The sequence below is a fragment of the Scyliorhinus torazame genome, chromosome 5 (assembly GCF_047496885.1).
Source record: "Scyliorhinus torazame isolate Kashiwa2021f chromosome 5, sScyTor2.1, whole genome shotgun sequence".
Classification (NCBI taxonomy): Eukaryota; Metazoa; Chordata; class Chondrichthyes; order Carcharhiniformes; family Scyliorhinidae; genus Scyliorhinus; species Scyliorhinus torazame.
In genome coordinates this window covers 108,322,000-108,337,232 of record NC_092711.1, presented here as the reverse complement: position 1 = coordinate 108,337,232, position 15,233 = coordinate 108,322,000, and the positions used below count along the sequence as shown (strand labels likewise).

General features: G+C 48.2%; 1 long non-coding RNA gene across 1 annotated transcript; it reads left to right on the top strand.

Moving 5' to 3' along the window:
- The first annotated feature begins 8,674 nt into the window (after nt 1–8,674).
- LOC140419366 (uncharacterized) lies at nt 8,675–9,852 on the top strand. The gene is made up of 2 exons (XR_011945732.1): nt 8,675–9,250; nt 9,335–9,852. It is a non-coding gene; the product is annotated as an uncharacterized lncRNA (long non-coding RNA).
- The last annotated feature ends 5,381 nt before the right edge of the window (nt 9,853–15,233 follow it).

Here is a 15,233-nt window from a genome sequence, read left to right as displayed (position 1 = left end):
TTCATAAGATTATTAGACGGTGATTTCTTACAGTCCAGTACTTGAATTGAACGTGTCTCCATTCCTGTCCTCGGGGGTTTCTGTACCAGGCGGCATTTGGAGACTCTCGATTCTCCACCAATTCCCATTCTCCTTCTTCCTGCTGGATAATGGAGGTGTCGCTGTGTGTAATGTACAAACCAGTAAGAATTGTCAGCAATGATCAATCAGCACTTTCTAATTGGAGATGTTCATCAGTATAATCTTCCAAATCTTGGATTATAAATGTGTCAAAGTTCAATTTTACAAGTGAAGTAAAAGTTCATCTAAACCCATTTCTGATGAAAGTTCCTGAATTATAGGGAAGGTCACAGACAGCGGAACTGCAGCCCCAGGAACACAACCAGCCCAGTTACTGAGAGTATTAAAACAGCAGAAACAAATATGAACTGTCACAATGAGCATCTTTCAGTGCTGGATGTGATTAAGAGAAGAATCCAATCTCTACAATCACTTGTGAATTTGTTGGTGCGCCAAAAGGTTGGACAAATCAATGAAACTCTTCCCACACTCGGAGCAGGTGAATGGTCTCTCTCCAGTGTGAACTCGCTGGTGTGTCAGCAGGTGAGATGACTTTGTGAATCCCTTCCCACACTCAGGACAGGTGAATGGTCGCTCTCCGGTATGAACACGTCGGTGTGAAATGAGGTGTGATGAACTCCTGAACCTCTTTCCACAGTATGTGCAGCTGAATGGTCTCCTCAGTGTGAGTTCGTTGGTGTGACAGGAGGCAGGATGAATCAGTAAATCCTTTTCCACACGCGGAACAGGTGAATGGTCTCTCCCCAGTGTGAACCCGCTGGTGTATCAGCAGGTGGGATGGCCGACTGATTCCCTTCTTACACACAGAGCAGGCGAACGGCCTCTCCCCAGTGTGAATTTGCTTGTGCGTCAGCAAGTTGGATGATTTTGTGAATCCCTTCCCACACAAGGAGCAGGTGAACGGCCTCCCCTGTGTGAACCCGGCGGTGTGTAATGAGGGTGCCTGACTGCCTGAAGCTCTTTCCACAGAAAGTGCAGCTGAATGGCTTCTCCTGAGTGTGAATGAGCTGGTGTGACTAGAGACTGGATAACTCGGTGAATCCCTTGCAACACACAGCAGGTGAATGGCCTCTCCCCAGTGTGACTGCGTCGGTGAGCTTCTAGCGTGGATGGGCATTTGAATCCCGTCACACAGTCCCGACATTTCCACGGTTTCTCCATGGTACAGTTGTCCTTGTGTCTGTCCAGGTTGGATGATCAGTTGTCCCATCCACACACAGAACACGTGTATGGTTTCTCCTCACTGTGAATGGTGTGATGTTTTGTCAGGCTGTGTAACTGGTTAAAGCTCTTTTCACAATATGTTCACTGGAACACTCTCACTCACGTGTGTGTGCGTCTCGATGCTTTTCCTGCCACATTGATGTTTTAAATATTTTTTTTAGATAGAACAATTGTTTCTCATTCCACATTGAAAAGCTGATAATATTCAGGTCCTGATGGAATCTCTTTCAGAGATTGTTTCATTTTAGTTTCCTTGCGCAATCTATAAAAGGAATTTACAAAGGTCATCACTGTCAGTCCAGCATAGGATAGAAATTTTGAAGAGACAATTCTCGTTCCTCTGGAACATTTTTTCCTCTCTTGTTCCCCCAAAGCTGTAAATCCCCGTCTCACACACTCTCCCTCCTCCCTGGGCTGAAATCCAAACCCATCTCACCATCTGCACCATTTCTTTCCTCCACTCCCAGTTTTCTCCCTCCCTCTCCTCTGCCTGGATTCAGTTCTCCAGCTCCTGTCTGCAGACTGACAATAAAATCAATGGGTTTTATTGGGGGTTTGGGGTCTCCAGCGGGTGTTTGTGAATCCTCCCCACCCACCTGCCAGGGTTTCCTTCCTTGCCAGAGATCAGAGTTCTCATTGATGATTTGAGCCCAGCCTGGAACCACGCTAAATTGCCCCTTTATTGGGGGAAAAATAATTACATGATTCGCGGCTCCACAAAGTGTTTCCAACTACTCCCACCGATCTCCTTAACAGGTTTACGCATTTCTTTGTCTGACTAAAAGGATGGCACAGTGGTTAGCACTGCTGCCTCGTGGCGCTAAGGACCCGGGTTCGATCCCGGCCCCAGGTCACTGTCCATGAGGAGTTTGCACATTCTCCCATGTCTGCGTGGGTGCCACCTCCGCCACCCAAAGATGTGCAAGGTAGGTCGATTGGCCACGCTACATTGCACCTTAATTACAAAAAAAAAACAATTGGTTGCTCTAAATTTATTTCAAAAACGGCTTGTCTCTTTCCTAATGTTCACAATTAAAGGGGTGGGTTCCCCAGGAGATGGCTGACATTTCAGGGCAATTAAATTAATAATGGACAGAGAAATGTCTAGTGTTGTTACATGGTACAGATTAGATATATTATTTACCGTTCTGTAATAAAGTAAATGTATTATTATTTCTCGTCTTGTAATAAAAGACTGTAGCTACGTTATGGATTTCCAGTCATCTCTTCCTCAAAGGGTTGTGAGTCTTTGGATTTCTCTTCCACAGGGACCAGTTGTACCTGGGGGTCATTGAATATATTGAAGCACAAGTTTGACCGATATTTTATTGACAATGGAGTTAAGGGTTATGGGGAACAGGTAGGAAAATAGAGAGAAAGCTGAGATGAGGAGGGATTTCTTCACTCGAGGATGTGGTGAAGCTTTGGAATTCTCTACCCCAGGGAAATGTGGAGCCTCAGTCATCAGGTATGTTCAAGACAAATATTGATATGTTTCTAGATATTGAAGATATTAAGAGATATGGGGATCATGTGGGAAAATGGTGCTGAAGTAGAGTGACCAAGGATCGCATTGAATAGTGGTGCAGACTCGGTGGGCCGAATGGCCTACCCTTTCTCCCATTCTAATTTCTGTGTCCTGGTCAGGAAGCAGTGAGCTGAGCTTGGATCTGTCAATCAACATGAATCAGCACGCCGGTTGCGGTGATGCCTTGCTAGCCGCACGTTTCGGCGGCTCCAGTTCCGACGGACCTTCGGGCTCTTTTAAGAGTCCCAACGGGAAATTTTGGGGCGACGCAACCCGGTGTGGGGTGAGTGAGAAGGGAGTCCCCCCCTAACGAAGGAGGAAAAAACCGGCGGCGGCGGCTGCAGCGTGAGGAATCGTCGACCAAAGAGACAGAAAGGGAGAAGCACAAGATGGCGGCGGAGAAAGCGCAGGCGACATGGGGGCCCGAGCAGGATGAATTTTTGAGAAGGTGCGTGGAGCTGCTGAAGAGGGAGGTGCTGACCCCGATGCTACAGGCAATTGAGGGGCTCAAGGAGACACAAAAGACCCAGGAGACAGAGCTCCACGTGGTGGAGCAGAAGGTGACGGATAATGAGGACGAGATCCTGGGCCTGGCGGTTAAGACACAGACGCACGAGGCACTTCATAAAAAGTGTACTGAAAGGATCGAGGCCCTAGAAAACGGAGCGCGAAGGAAGAACCTTCGGATATTGGGTCTCCCTGAGGGTGTGGAAGGAGTGGACTGTGGAGCTTATGCAAGTACGATGCTGAGCTCACTGATGGGTGCTGAGGCCCCTACGGGCCCCTTGGAGGTGGAGTGGGCACATCGGATCCCGGCGAGAAGACCAAAAGCGGGAGAACCACCCAGGGCGATAATCGTGCGATTTCACCGCCTTAAGGATAGAGAAGAGGTCCTGAGATGGGCTAAAAAGGTGCGGAGTAGCAGATGGGAGAATGCAGTGGTACGGATGTACCAGGATTGGAGTGCGGAGGTGGCGAGAAGGAGGGCGAGATTTAACCGAGCCAAGGAGGTGTTGCATAAAAAGAAGGTGAAGTTCGGGATGCTGCAGCTGGCAAGATTATGGGCCACGTATCAGGAGAGACACCATTATTTCGAGACGGCGGAGGAAGCATGGACCTTTATCAAAGAGGAGAAATTGGATTGGAACTGAGGGACTGATGCTGCAGGAAATGTTATTGTTAATGTTATGCTGGAAGTTAATTGAGAAGTAAATTGGGAAGGGGGGAGACATTGGGAAATGTGGGCGCCGGTGAGGAGGGAAAGACGGGACATAGATGGAGAATGAGGAAGGGGAGGGGGAGGGGAAAGGGAGCTGTGCCACAAGAGGCGGGTCAGGTAAAGGGATGTTCCCGCGCCAGAAAGAATATGGCGGGAAGATAGGCGCAAGGTGGATGGGAGTTCCCCACACGGGGGGGTCGAGGAGTGAGCAGGAGCAGCCGGGGTCAGTTGAAGTCAGCTGACTTACGGAAGTAATATGGGGGGAGCAATCACGCTAGAAAGAGATCTGGGGGTGGGGGGGGGGACAGCTGGGTTGCTGCTGCGGAAATCCAAAAGGAAATGGCTAAATAGTGGGTGGACGGGGATGGTATGCGATGCTGGGAGAGCGAGTGGGAGCGCGGAGGCGGGATATGGGACTGGCCTAGAGAAGGTAATGGCTAGTCGACATGGGAGGGGGGCAGGTAGCCCCCTAGTGAGGCTGATCACGTGGAACGTGAGAGGCCTGAACGGACCGATTAAAAGGGCCCGAGTGCTCGCGCATTTGAAAGGACTAAGGGCAGACGTGGTTATGCTCCAAGAGACGCACCTAAAGGTGGCAGACCAAGTTAGGTTAAGGAAAGGATGGGTGGGACAGGTGTTCCACTCAGGACTAGATGCAAAGAACAGAGGGGTGGCCATTTTGGTGGGGAAACGGGTAGTATTTGAAGCAAAGAACATCGTAGCAGATAGCGGAGGTAGATATGTAATGGTGAGTGGCAGGCTGGAGGGAATGGAGGTCGTGTTGGTTAATGTATATGCCCCGAACTGGGACGATGCGGGATTTATGAGACGGATGCTGGGGCGTATACCGGACCTGGAGGTAGGAAACTTGATTTTAGGAGGGGAGTTTAATACTGTGCTGGACCCGGGGCTAGATAGATCCAGCTCAAGGACTGGAAGAAGGCCGGCAGCGGCCAAGGTGCTTAAGGGGTTTATGGACCAAATGGGGGGAGTGGATCCATGGCGATTTCTTAGACCTAGGGCTAGGGAGTTCTCCTTCATCTCCCATGTCCATAAAGTGTACTCCCGGATAGATTTTTTTGTTTTGGGAAGGTCGTTGATCTCTAGGGTGGAAGAAGCTAAGTATTCAGCCATAGCGGTTTCGGACCATGCCCCACACTGGGTGGACCTGGAATTAGGAGAGGAAAGGGAGCAGAGAGCACTCTGGCGATTAGATGTGGGATTGATGGCGGATGAGGGAGTGTGTGCAAGAGTGCGGGGGTGTATTGAGAGATACCTGGAGGTCAATGACGACGGCGAGGTCCCTGTGGGAGTGGTATGGGAAGCACTAAAAGCAGTGGTCATAGGAGAGCTGATCTCCATTGGGGCCCACAAAAGGAAAACAGAGGCCAAGGAAAGGGAAAGATTACTGGGGGAGATTTTAAGGGTGGATAGGGAATTTGCAGAGACCCCGGAGGAGGGACTGTACAGGGAGAGGAGACGACTCCAGACGGAGTTTGACCTTCTGACCACCAGAAAGGCGGAGGTGCTGTGGAGGAAGGCACAGGGGAGGAGGTATGAATATGGGGAAAAGGCTAGTCGCCTGCTGGCTCATCAATTGCGAAAGAGGACAGCAGCGAGGGAGATAGGAGGAATTAGAGATGAAAAGGGAGACACGGTGCGAAGAGCAGGAAAGATAAATGAGGTGTTCAAGACTTTTTATGAGGGACTGTATAGGTCTCAACCCCCAGAGGGAGAGGAGGGGATGCGGCAGTTCCTGGATCAATTGAGGTTCCCGAAAGTGGAGGAGCAGGAGGTGGTAGGCCTGGGGGCACCGATTGGGGTGGACGAGGTTATTAAGGGACTGGGAAGCATGCAAGCAGGGAAGGTTCCGGGACCAGACGGGTTCCCGGTGGAATTTTACAGCAAATATGTGGACTTGTTGGCCCCGTTGATGGTGAGGGCGTTCAACGAGGCTAGGGAAGGAGGGACTTTACCCCCGACAATGTCGGAGGCGACGATATCGCTAATTTTGAAGAGGGATAAAGATCCGTTGCAGTGCGGGCCCTATAGACCTATTTCATTATTGAACGTGGACGCCAAATTGCTGGCAAAGGTACTAGCATCGAGGATAGAGGACTGTGTCCCAGGGGTGGTGCACGAAGACCAGACAGGGTTCGTAAAAGGGAGACAACTGAATGTTAACGTGCAACGACTATTAGGGGTGATAATGATGCCCCCAGTGGAGGGGGAGGCAGAGATAGCGGCGGCAATGGATGCAGAGAAGGCATTTGATAGGGTGGAGTGGCAGTATTTATGGGAAGTGTTAAGGAGGTTTGGGTTCGGGAACGGGTTTATTAGCTGGGTCAAACTTCTTTATGGGGCTCCAACGGCAAGTGTAGTTACGGGTCGACAAAGATCGGAGTATTTCCGACTATATAGGGGAACAAGACAGGGATGCTGTCTCCATTGTTGTTCGCGTTGGCAATTGAACCTCTGGCCATGGCGTTGAGAGACTCCAGGAAATGGAGAGGGGTGATTAGAGGGGGAGAAGAACACCGAGTCTCGCTATACGCAGATGACCTATTGTTATACGTGTCGGACCCAGCGGGGGGATGATAGAGGTTATGCGAATGTTGAGGGAGTTCGGGGATTTCTCGGGGTATAGGCTAAACATGGGGAAGAGTGAATTATTTGTGATACATCCAGGGGACCAGAGTAGAGAGATAGAAGGCCTGCCTCTAAGGAAAGTGGAAAGAAACTTCCGATACCTGGGGATTCAGATCGCTAGGAGCTGGGGAACCTTGCACAGACTTAATCTGACACGGCTGGTAGAACAAATGGAGGAGGACTTCAAGAGGTGGGACATGCAGCCTCTGTCGCTGGCGGGCAAGGTGCAGGCAATTAAGATGATGGTCCTCCAGAGGTTCTTATTTGTATTTCAATGTCTCCCTATACTAATCACTAAGACCTTTTTCAATAAAATAGACAGGAGCATCACGAGCTTCGTGTGGGCAGGGAAAGTTCCGAGAGTGAGGAGGGGGTTCCTTCAGCGTAGCAGGGACAGAGGAGGATTGGCACTACCGAACTTGGGCGATTACTATTGGGCCGCCAATGTGGCAATGATACGTAAATGGATGATGGAGGGCGAGGGAGCGGCGTGGAAAAGACTGGAGAGAAAGTCCTGTAAAGGGACGAGTTTAGAGGCGCTGGTGACGGCGCCGCTACCGTTCTCGCCAAAAAAGTTTACCACGAACCCGGTGGTGGCGGCAACATTGAATATCTGGCGAGAGTGGAGGCGACAGAGAGGGGTGCGGGGTGCCCTGGTGGGGTCCCCAATTAGGAACAACCATAGGTTCGCCCCAGGAAGAATGGATGGAGGATTTCAGAGCTGGTACCAGTTGGGAATTAGGAGGGTGGGAGATTTATTTATAGATGGGACTTTTGCGGGCTTGGGAGCATTGGAGGAAAAGTATAAGTTGCCCCGAGGAAACTTCCTGCGATATATGCAGGTGAGGGCGTTTACTAGACAACAGGTGAGGGAATTTCCGCTGCTCCCGACACAGGGGACTCAGGACAGAGTGCTTTCAGGGGTGTGGGTCGGAGAGGGCAAGGTGTCAGAGATATACCGAGAGATGAGGGAAGAGGGGGAGGAGTTGGTGGGCGAACTAAAAGGAAAGTGGGAAGAAGAACTAGGGGAGGAGATAGAGGAGGGTATGTGGGCTGATGCCCTAAGCAGGGTAAATTCCTCTTCCTCATGCGCCAGGCTTAGCCTGATTCAATTTAAGGTGCTACATAGAGCACACATAACGGGAGCAAGATTGAGCAGGTTCTTTGGAGTGGAGGACAAATGTGGGAGGTGCGGCGGGAGCCCGGCAAACCACGCACATATGCTTTGGGCGTGCCCGGCACTGGAGGGGTATTGGAAGGGAGTGACGGGAGTGATTTCAAAGGTGGTGAAGGCCCGGGTCAAACCAGGCTGGGGGCGAGCTCTATTTGGAGTTGCGGATGAGCCGGGAGTGCAGGAGGCGAAAGAGGCAGACGTTGTGGCCTTTGCGTCCCTAGTAGCCCGGCGTAGGATCCTACCTATGTGGAAGGAGGCGAAACCCCCCCGGACTGGAGGCCTGGGTAAACGATATGGCGGGGTTCATTCAACTGGAGCAGATAAAGTTTGCCCTGAGAGGATCGGCTCAAGGGTTCACCAGGCGGTGGCAGCCATTTCTCGACTACCTAGGGGAACGTTAGAGGGAAGACAGATGACCAGCAGCAGCAACCCAGGGGGGAGGGGGGGGGGGGTTAGTTTAGTTTATGTCAAAAGATTATGGGGTTTAGTTATTTGTGTACTGTTTAAAAATTTCTTTACTGTTATGTTTGCTTTGTAAGAGGGAAAAAATTGTTGTTTGGAAAAAAATTTCAATAAAATATATTTAAAAATAAAAAACATGAATCAGCCCTTCAGGAGAATTGGGAGGGTGAATATTAGGTACAGCAGAGTGAGAATGGAGGAAGATTGTGTGGGATGGAGATTTATAGCTTTTGGAGAATGAGAGAGGAAATAATGTTCCATAGGAACTAGAATTGTCTGTTCTGAATTTCTATCCTGTGCTCACTCATGACTTTTGTAAATTGTTTTTAAAAGGATATTGGAAGAGGAGGAATTATAGACAGAAATCTCAAACATCACGTCTCGATGTGACAAACTCACTCGATTCCTTCTGACCTGAATATCATTGGGCTCTGAATATCATTGGCGAGAAGGAGTAATGTTTGTCCAATCTGTCGGCTTCAAAAGATTTTTAAACGTGAGTGTGACTGGAAAAGCACCGAGATCCACACAACACACACCCGAGTGAGAGTGTTCCAGTGAACTGGTTGTGGAAAGAGCTTCAACCAGATACACAGCCTGAAACAACATCACACACCATTCACAGTGAGGAGAGACAGTGCACATGTTCTGTGTTTAGAAAGGCTTCCACTAATTGTCCAATCTGGAGAGACATGAGGAGACCCAAAACATGGAGAAACCGTGGAAATGTGGCGACTGTGGGAAGGAATACAGATTCCCATCTGAGCTGGAGATTCACCGACGCAGTCACACTGGGGAGAGGCCATTCATCTGCTCCGAGTGTGAGAAGGGATTCACTCAGTTGTCCACCCTGTGGAAACACGAGCGAATTCACACCGGGAAGAGACCATTCACCTGCTCTCAGTGTGGGAAGGTATTCATTGATTTATTCAACCTGCAGACACACCAGCGAGTTCACACTGGGGAGAAGCCATTCACCTGCTCTTAGTGTGGGAAGGGATTACATAGAAATATAGAAAATAGGAGCAGGATGAGACCATTTGGCCCTTCGCACCTGCTCTGCCATTCATTATGATCATGGCTTATCATTCAACTTAATAGCCTATTGGTGTCTCCTTAAAGCCCTGATTAGCCTCAACATTTGAAACTGTATGAAAAAGGAATTGTACAAAATCAGATAAAGGAACTGTATGAAACAGTTCAATTGTATTCCTGTCTAAGGTGGTGTCAGGAATTGGAGATTCAAGTAAATTAAACTATTGCCCAATTGACCAATGGTCATGTTACAACAGGCCCAACTCTGACATGAGGTAATGGTCACTTTGGGGAGAAAGGTCGATGTTCCGAAAGTCTTCCTTGCTGGCCAAGTACTTAAGACTCGAGGCCGAGTTCCAAGGAAATTACTGTCAAAGATGAAGCCAGAGAGTGTTACACTCCACCGACTTGAAGTTGCAAATGCCACTGTCTTCAAGTTGTTCAGTAAACTTTTTCTTTTAATAAACTTTTTAAATTGACTATCCAGAGAATTCTGCCTTTTCTTTAATTGGTTAAAATTCTTATCCGAAGGCAGCACGGTGGCACAGTGGTTAGCACTGCCTCACGGTGCCGAGGTCCCAGGTTCGATCCCGGCTCTGGGTCACTGTCCATGTGGAGTTTGCACATTCTCCCCGTGTTTGCTTGGGTTTCACTCCCACAACCCAAAAATGTGCAGGGTAGGTGGATTGGCCACGCTAAATTGCCCTTAATTGGAAAAAATGAATTGGGTACTCTAAATTTAAAAAAACAATTCTTGTCCGAAACAAAGCAAATTTATTAAATGGGAAGTTGGGGATCGCTGAAATAAATTTAGGATCAGAAAACATTAATCTTCAATTTAAAACTTTCAGTTCTGTTGTAGAGGGTGCCATCTCCGCTACTCCACTACTGGGCCGATATCTGGGGTTTGGATGTCTGTGTGTGTCTCTCTCCAGCTGGCACTGAAACTTCAGAGGCCAGGGGATGTCGCACTGGGACACTTCCACTGAAGAGAGCACTGATTCAAGCCTGCCGTTTATTCCTAACCGACAGCCTGAGACTTATATCACACAGATCTCCAGACCCCTACCAATACCCAGGTGATTCTCTCTCTTGCCGGTGGGGCAACACCCACCCGGTTCCTACTCCACTAGAGTAGCTTTCCCAAGAGAGAGAATAGGACACTGCTGTTTATTTCCTAACCAGCAGTCTGTCCTGAGTGAATCGCTCAAGATGACCCTCGATTCTTGAACCCGGAATTAAGGTGAGGAGTATTTTAACAATGACTTGGTCAGAGATCGCTGGTGAAGGATTGAAGAATTTAAACGACTCCAATTATCATCAAATCAAGGTTTATTGTAAAACCCAGGTCAAAATCATCAACAGAAGGAACACAATAAAATCTTATGCTCTAATACAACTAAGTCTATTCAAAAGTAATATAGCGGACACAACGAAAATTCTTATGATTACACAGGTTTTAGCAATATCACAAGGCACAAAACAAGTTCCCTTCCCCAAAGCCTCAACCACTATTAAAGCCAAGGGAGTTTCGCAAGCTGCTGCAGAGTACTTACGGTCACAGGCTGCAGAGGTCAAGTCAGGGGTGCAGAGGTCGAGCCAAGAACGAAGAGACCCTCAATCGAAACACAGCCCCCTTTATATTGTTTTACCTGGCTTTGTTCTGTGATCGGCCAGCCCCTTTTGCATTGAAAAAGGTAAGTTTTAAAGTTCCCGCTGGTCCCGCCCCCTTTGAGCCGGTCAGAGCTGTATGTTTCCGGGTATTCCTTGCAGGTCCGCTTCTTCCAGCTAGGCAGACCTGCGCGATTTGAATTTGGCGCTGGCTCCGCCCCCTCCTTCCAGTGAGTTTCTGCCGGTAGCTTCTGTCAAGCTTGGAGTACCTCCCCCAGGTCCGCCTCCAACTTGGTTTTTCTGCCGGTAGCTTCTGTCAAGCTTGGAGTACCTCCCCCAGGTCCGCCTCCAACTTGGTTTTTTCTACCGCTCCGCGATTTGAATTTGGCGCTGGCCCCGCCCCCTCCTCCCAGTGAGTTTCTGCCGGTAGCTTCTGTCAAGATTGGAGTACCTCCCCCAGGTCCGCCTCCAACTTGGTTTTTTCTACCGCTGATCTTACAGGGGCTTTTCCAGCGCAATATGCTGAATCCAGACAGTCTGTTTCCTAGGATAACGGGGTTAAGCTCTCTTTGTGAAGAATTTCAGTGTCTTCCAGCTGCTCCGGAGATGGCTGCTATTCTCACCTCGCTATGTTGATGGGGTGTTAATTGGATTCTGCTCTGGTGGAGGCCAGGTCATTTACATTTGCATGGGGCTATGACCATCCCATTGTCCTGCTTGCATGCAAGCCTCCTGTGTATTCCCGTGCCCCTTTGTCTGTGTTTTGATGTTATCTTGTTGTCTGGCTCCTTCTTTCTTGTAGCTCCTAGGGGGGTGTTTGTAAATATTTATGTACTTATGTCCCTACTCAGCTCAGCGGACCAAGCCTGCTGGGAAAACTGGTTCTGTTCTCTTGGCTGAAAAGTCAGTTTACAGTCTCTGAGTTTTTCCAAAAGGGCCGAATTGCCCGAAAACCTTACACTGTAGTGCCTTTCATTACCACAACATGTCCCAAAGAGCTTCTGAAGTGTGGTCACTGTTGTCGGAAATGCAGCAGCCAATTTCAACAAAGCAAGATGCCACACACAGCAATGTGGCAATGAGCAGATGATCGGATTTTGGCAATGTTGATTGAGGGATAAATATTTGCCAGGACACCAGGGTTTATGAGCTGGTCTAGCTCAGTGGACTAGACAGCAGGTTTGTAATGCAGAACAAGGCCAGCAGCGTGGGTTCAATTCCCGTACCGACTTATCCGAAAAGGCGCCGGACTCTGGCGACGAGGGGCTTTTCACAATAACATCATACTTGTGACAATAAAAGATTAGGGCCGGTTTAGCTCAGTGGGCTAGACAGCTGGTTTGTAATGTAGAACAAGGCCAGCAGCACGGGTTCGATTCCTGTACCGGCCATTTCTGTATCCATCTTGTCAGCTCACCTCTGATCCTGTGCGACTTCATCTTCTGTAACAGTCTGCCATGAGGGACCTACCTTGTCAAAGCCCTTACTGAGGTCCATGTAGACAACATCCACTGCCCTACCCTCGTCAATCATCTTGGTCACTGCCTCGAAAACTCGATCAAGTTCATGAGACACGACCTCCGCTTCACAAAACCATGTTGCCTCTCACTAATATGTCCACTTATTTCCAAGTGGGAGTAAATTGTGTCTCAAAGAATCCCCTCCAATAATTTCCCTACCATTGATGTAAGGCTCACCGGCCTGTAATTACATGGATTATCTTTGCTACCCTTCTTAAACAAAGGAACAACATTGGCTATTCTCCAATCCTCTGGGACCTCCCCTGTAGCCAGTAAAGATTTATCTCACGGCCCTAGTAATTTCCTCCCTTGCCTCTCACAATATTCTGGGATATATCCCATCAGGCCCTGGGGACGTGTTTACCATCATATTTTTCAAGACCCCCAGTACCTCCTTTTTAATCTTAGCATGCCGCAAACTATTTACACACCCTTCCCCAGACTCATCATCCACCAAGTTGAGTCCGTAATTAAGAAAGCAAATGCAATGTTGTCATTCATCTCAAGAGGCTTGGAATATAAAAGCAGGGATGTACTTCTGATGCTTTATAAAGCATTAGTTAGGCCCCATTTAGAATACTGTGAGCAATTTTGGGCCCCACACCTCAGGAAGGACATACTGGCACTGGAGCGGGTCCAGCGGAGATTCACACGGATGATCCCAGGAATGGTAATTTGGACATTCTGAATTCTCCCTCAGGCACCGGAATGTGGCGGCTAGGGACTTTTCACAGTAACTGCATTGCAGTGTGAATATAAACCTACTTGTGACAATAAAGATTATTAAAATTAAGACTTGGAACTTTCCTTAATCCTGCCGGCCAATTACTTTTTGTGACCTCTTTTAGCCCTCCAGACTCCTTTCTTAAGTTTTTTTCTACTTTCCTTGTACTCCACACTTGCTTTGTGTGTTCCCAGCAGTAGAGTGAGGGATTATGCCGGCCTATAGCAAATGTTGTCCCCTTGTTCAAGAAAGGGTGTAGAGACAACCCCGGTAACTATAGACCAGTGAGCCTTACTTCTGTTGTGGGCAAAGTCTTGGAAAGGTTTATAAGAGATAGGATGTATAATCATCTGGAAAGGAATAATTTGATTAGAGATAGTCAACATGGTTTTGTGAAGGGTAGGCCGTGCCTCACAAACCTTATTGAGTTCTTTGAGAAGGTGACCAAACAGGTGGATGAGGGTAAAGCAGTTGATGTGGTGTATATGGATTTCAGTAAAGCGTTTGATAAGGTTCCCCATGGTAGGCTACTGCAGAAAATACGGAGGCATGGGATTCAGTGTGATTTAGCAGTTTGGATCAGAAATTGGCTAGCTGGAAGAAGACAAAGGGTGGTGGTTGATGGGAAATGTTCAGACTGGAGTCCAGTTACTAGTGGTGTACCACAAGGATCTGTTTTGGGGCCACTGCTGTTTGTCATTTTTATAAATGACCTGGAGGAGGGCGCAGAAGGATGGGTGAGTAAATTTGCAGATGACACTAAAGTCAGTGGAGTTGTGAACAGTGCGGAAGGATGTTAGAAATTACAGAGAGACATAGATAAGCTGCAGCGCTGGGCTGAGAGGTGGCAAATGGAGTTTAATGCAGAAAAGTGTGAGGTGATTCATTTTGGAAGGAATAACAGGAAGACAGGGTACTGGGCTAATGGTAAGATTCTTGGTAGTGTGGATGAGCAGAGAGATCTCGGTGTCCATGTACATAGATCCCTGAAAGTTTCCACCCAGGTTGAGAGGGTTGTTAAGAAGGCGTACGGTGTGTTAGCTTTTATTGGTAGAGGGATTGAGTTTCGGAGCCATGAGGTTATGTTGCAGCTGTACAGAACTCTGGTGCGGCCGCATTTGGAGTATTGCGTACAATTCTGGTCGCCGCATTATAGGAAGGATGTGGAAGCATCGGAATGGGTGCAGAGGAGATTTACCAAAATGTTGCCTGGTATGGAGGGAAGATCTTGTAAGGGAAGGCTGAGGGACTTGAAGTTGTTTTCGTTAGAGAGAAGAAGGTTAAGAGGTGACTTAATTGAGGCATACAAAATGATCAGAGGATTAGGTAGGGTGGACAGTGAGAGCCTTTTTCCTCAGATGGTGATGTCTAGCACAAGGGGACATAGCTTTAAATTGAGGGGAGATAGATACAGGACAGATGTTAGAGGTAGGTTCTTTACTCAGAGATTAGTAATGGTGTGGAATGCCCTGCCTGCAACAGTAGTGGACTCGCCAACACTAAGGGCATTCAAATGGTCATTGGATAGACATATGGACGATAAGGGAATAGTGTAGATGGGCTTTAGAGTGGTTTCACAGGTCGGCGCAACATCGAGGGCCGAAGGGCCTGTACTGCGCTGTAATGTTCTATGAGGTTTGATTGTAATTGAGTATTAGGCTGCTGATGGTCACAGCAGCTCTGAAAATGAAATTAAAATCGCTTATTGTCACAAGTAGGCTTCAAATGAAGTTACGGCGACTAGGGGCTTTTCACAGTAACTTCATTTGAAGCCTACTTGTGACAATAAGCGATTTTCATTTCATTTCATTTTCATTTCTTGGATACCCTGTTTTTATCGAGATGTGTTCTGAATCTACCCCATTTAGCACAGTGATAGTGTCACACGGGACAATGGAGGGTATCCTCAGTGTGAAGATGGGATTTTGTCTCATAAGATCACAAGAATATTGTTTTTTCTATTCTTCCTGCCAAACTGGACAAGTGAAATACATCCCATGGCCTGA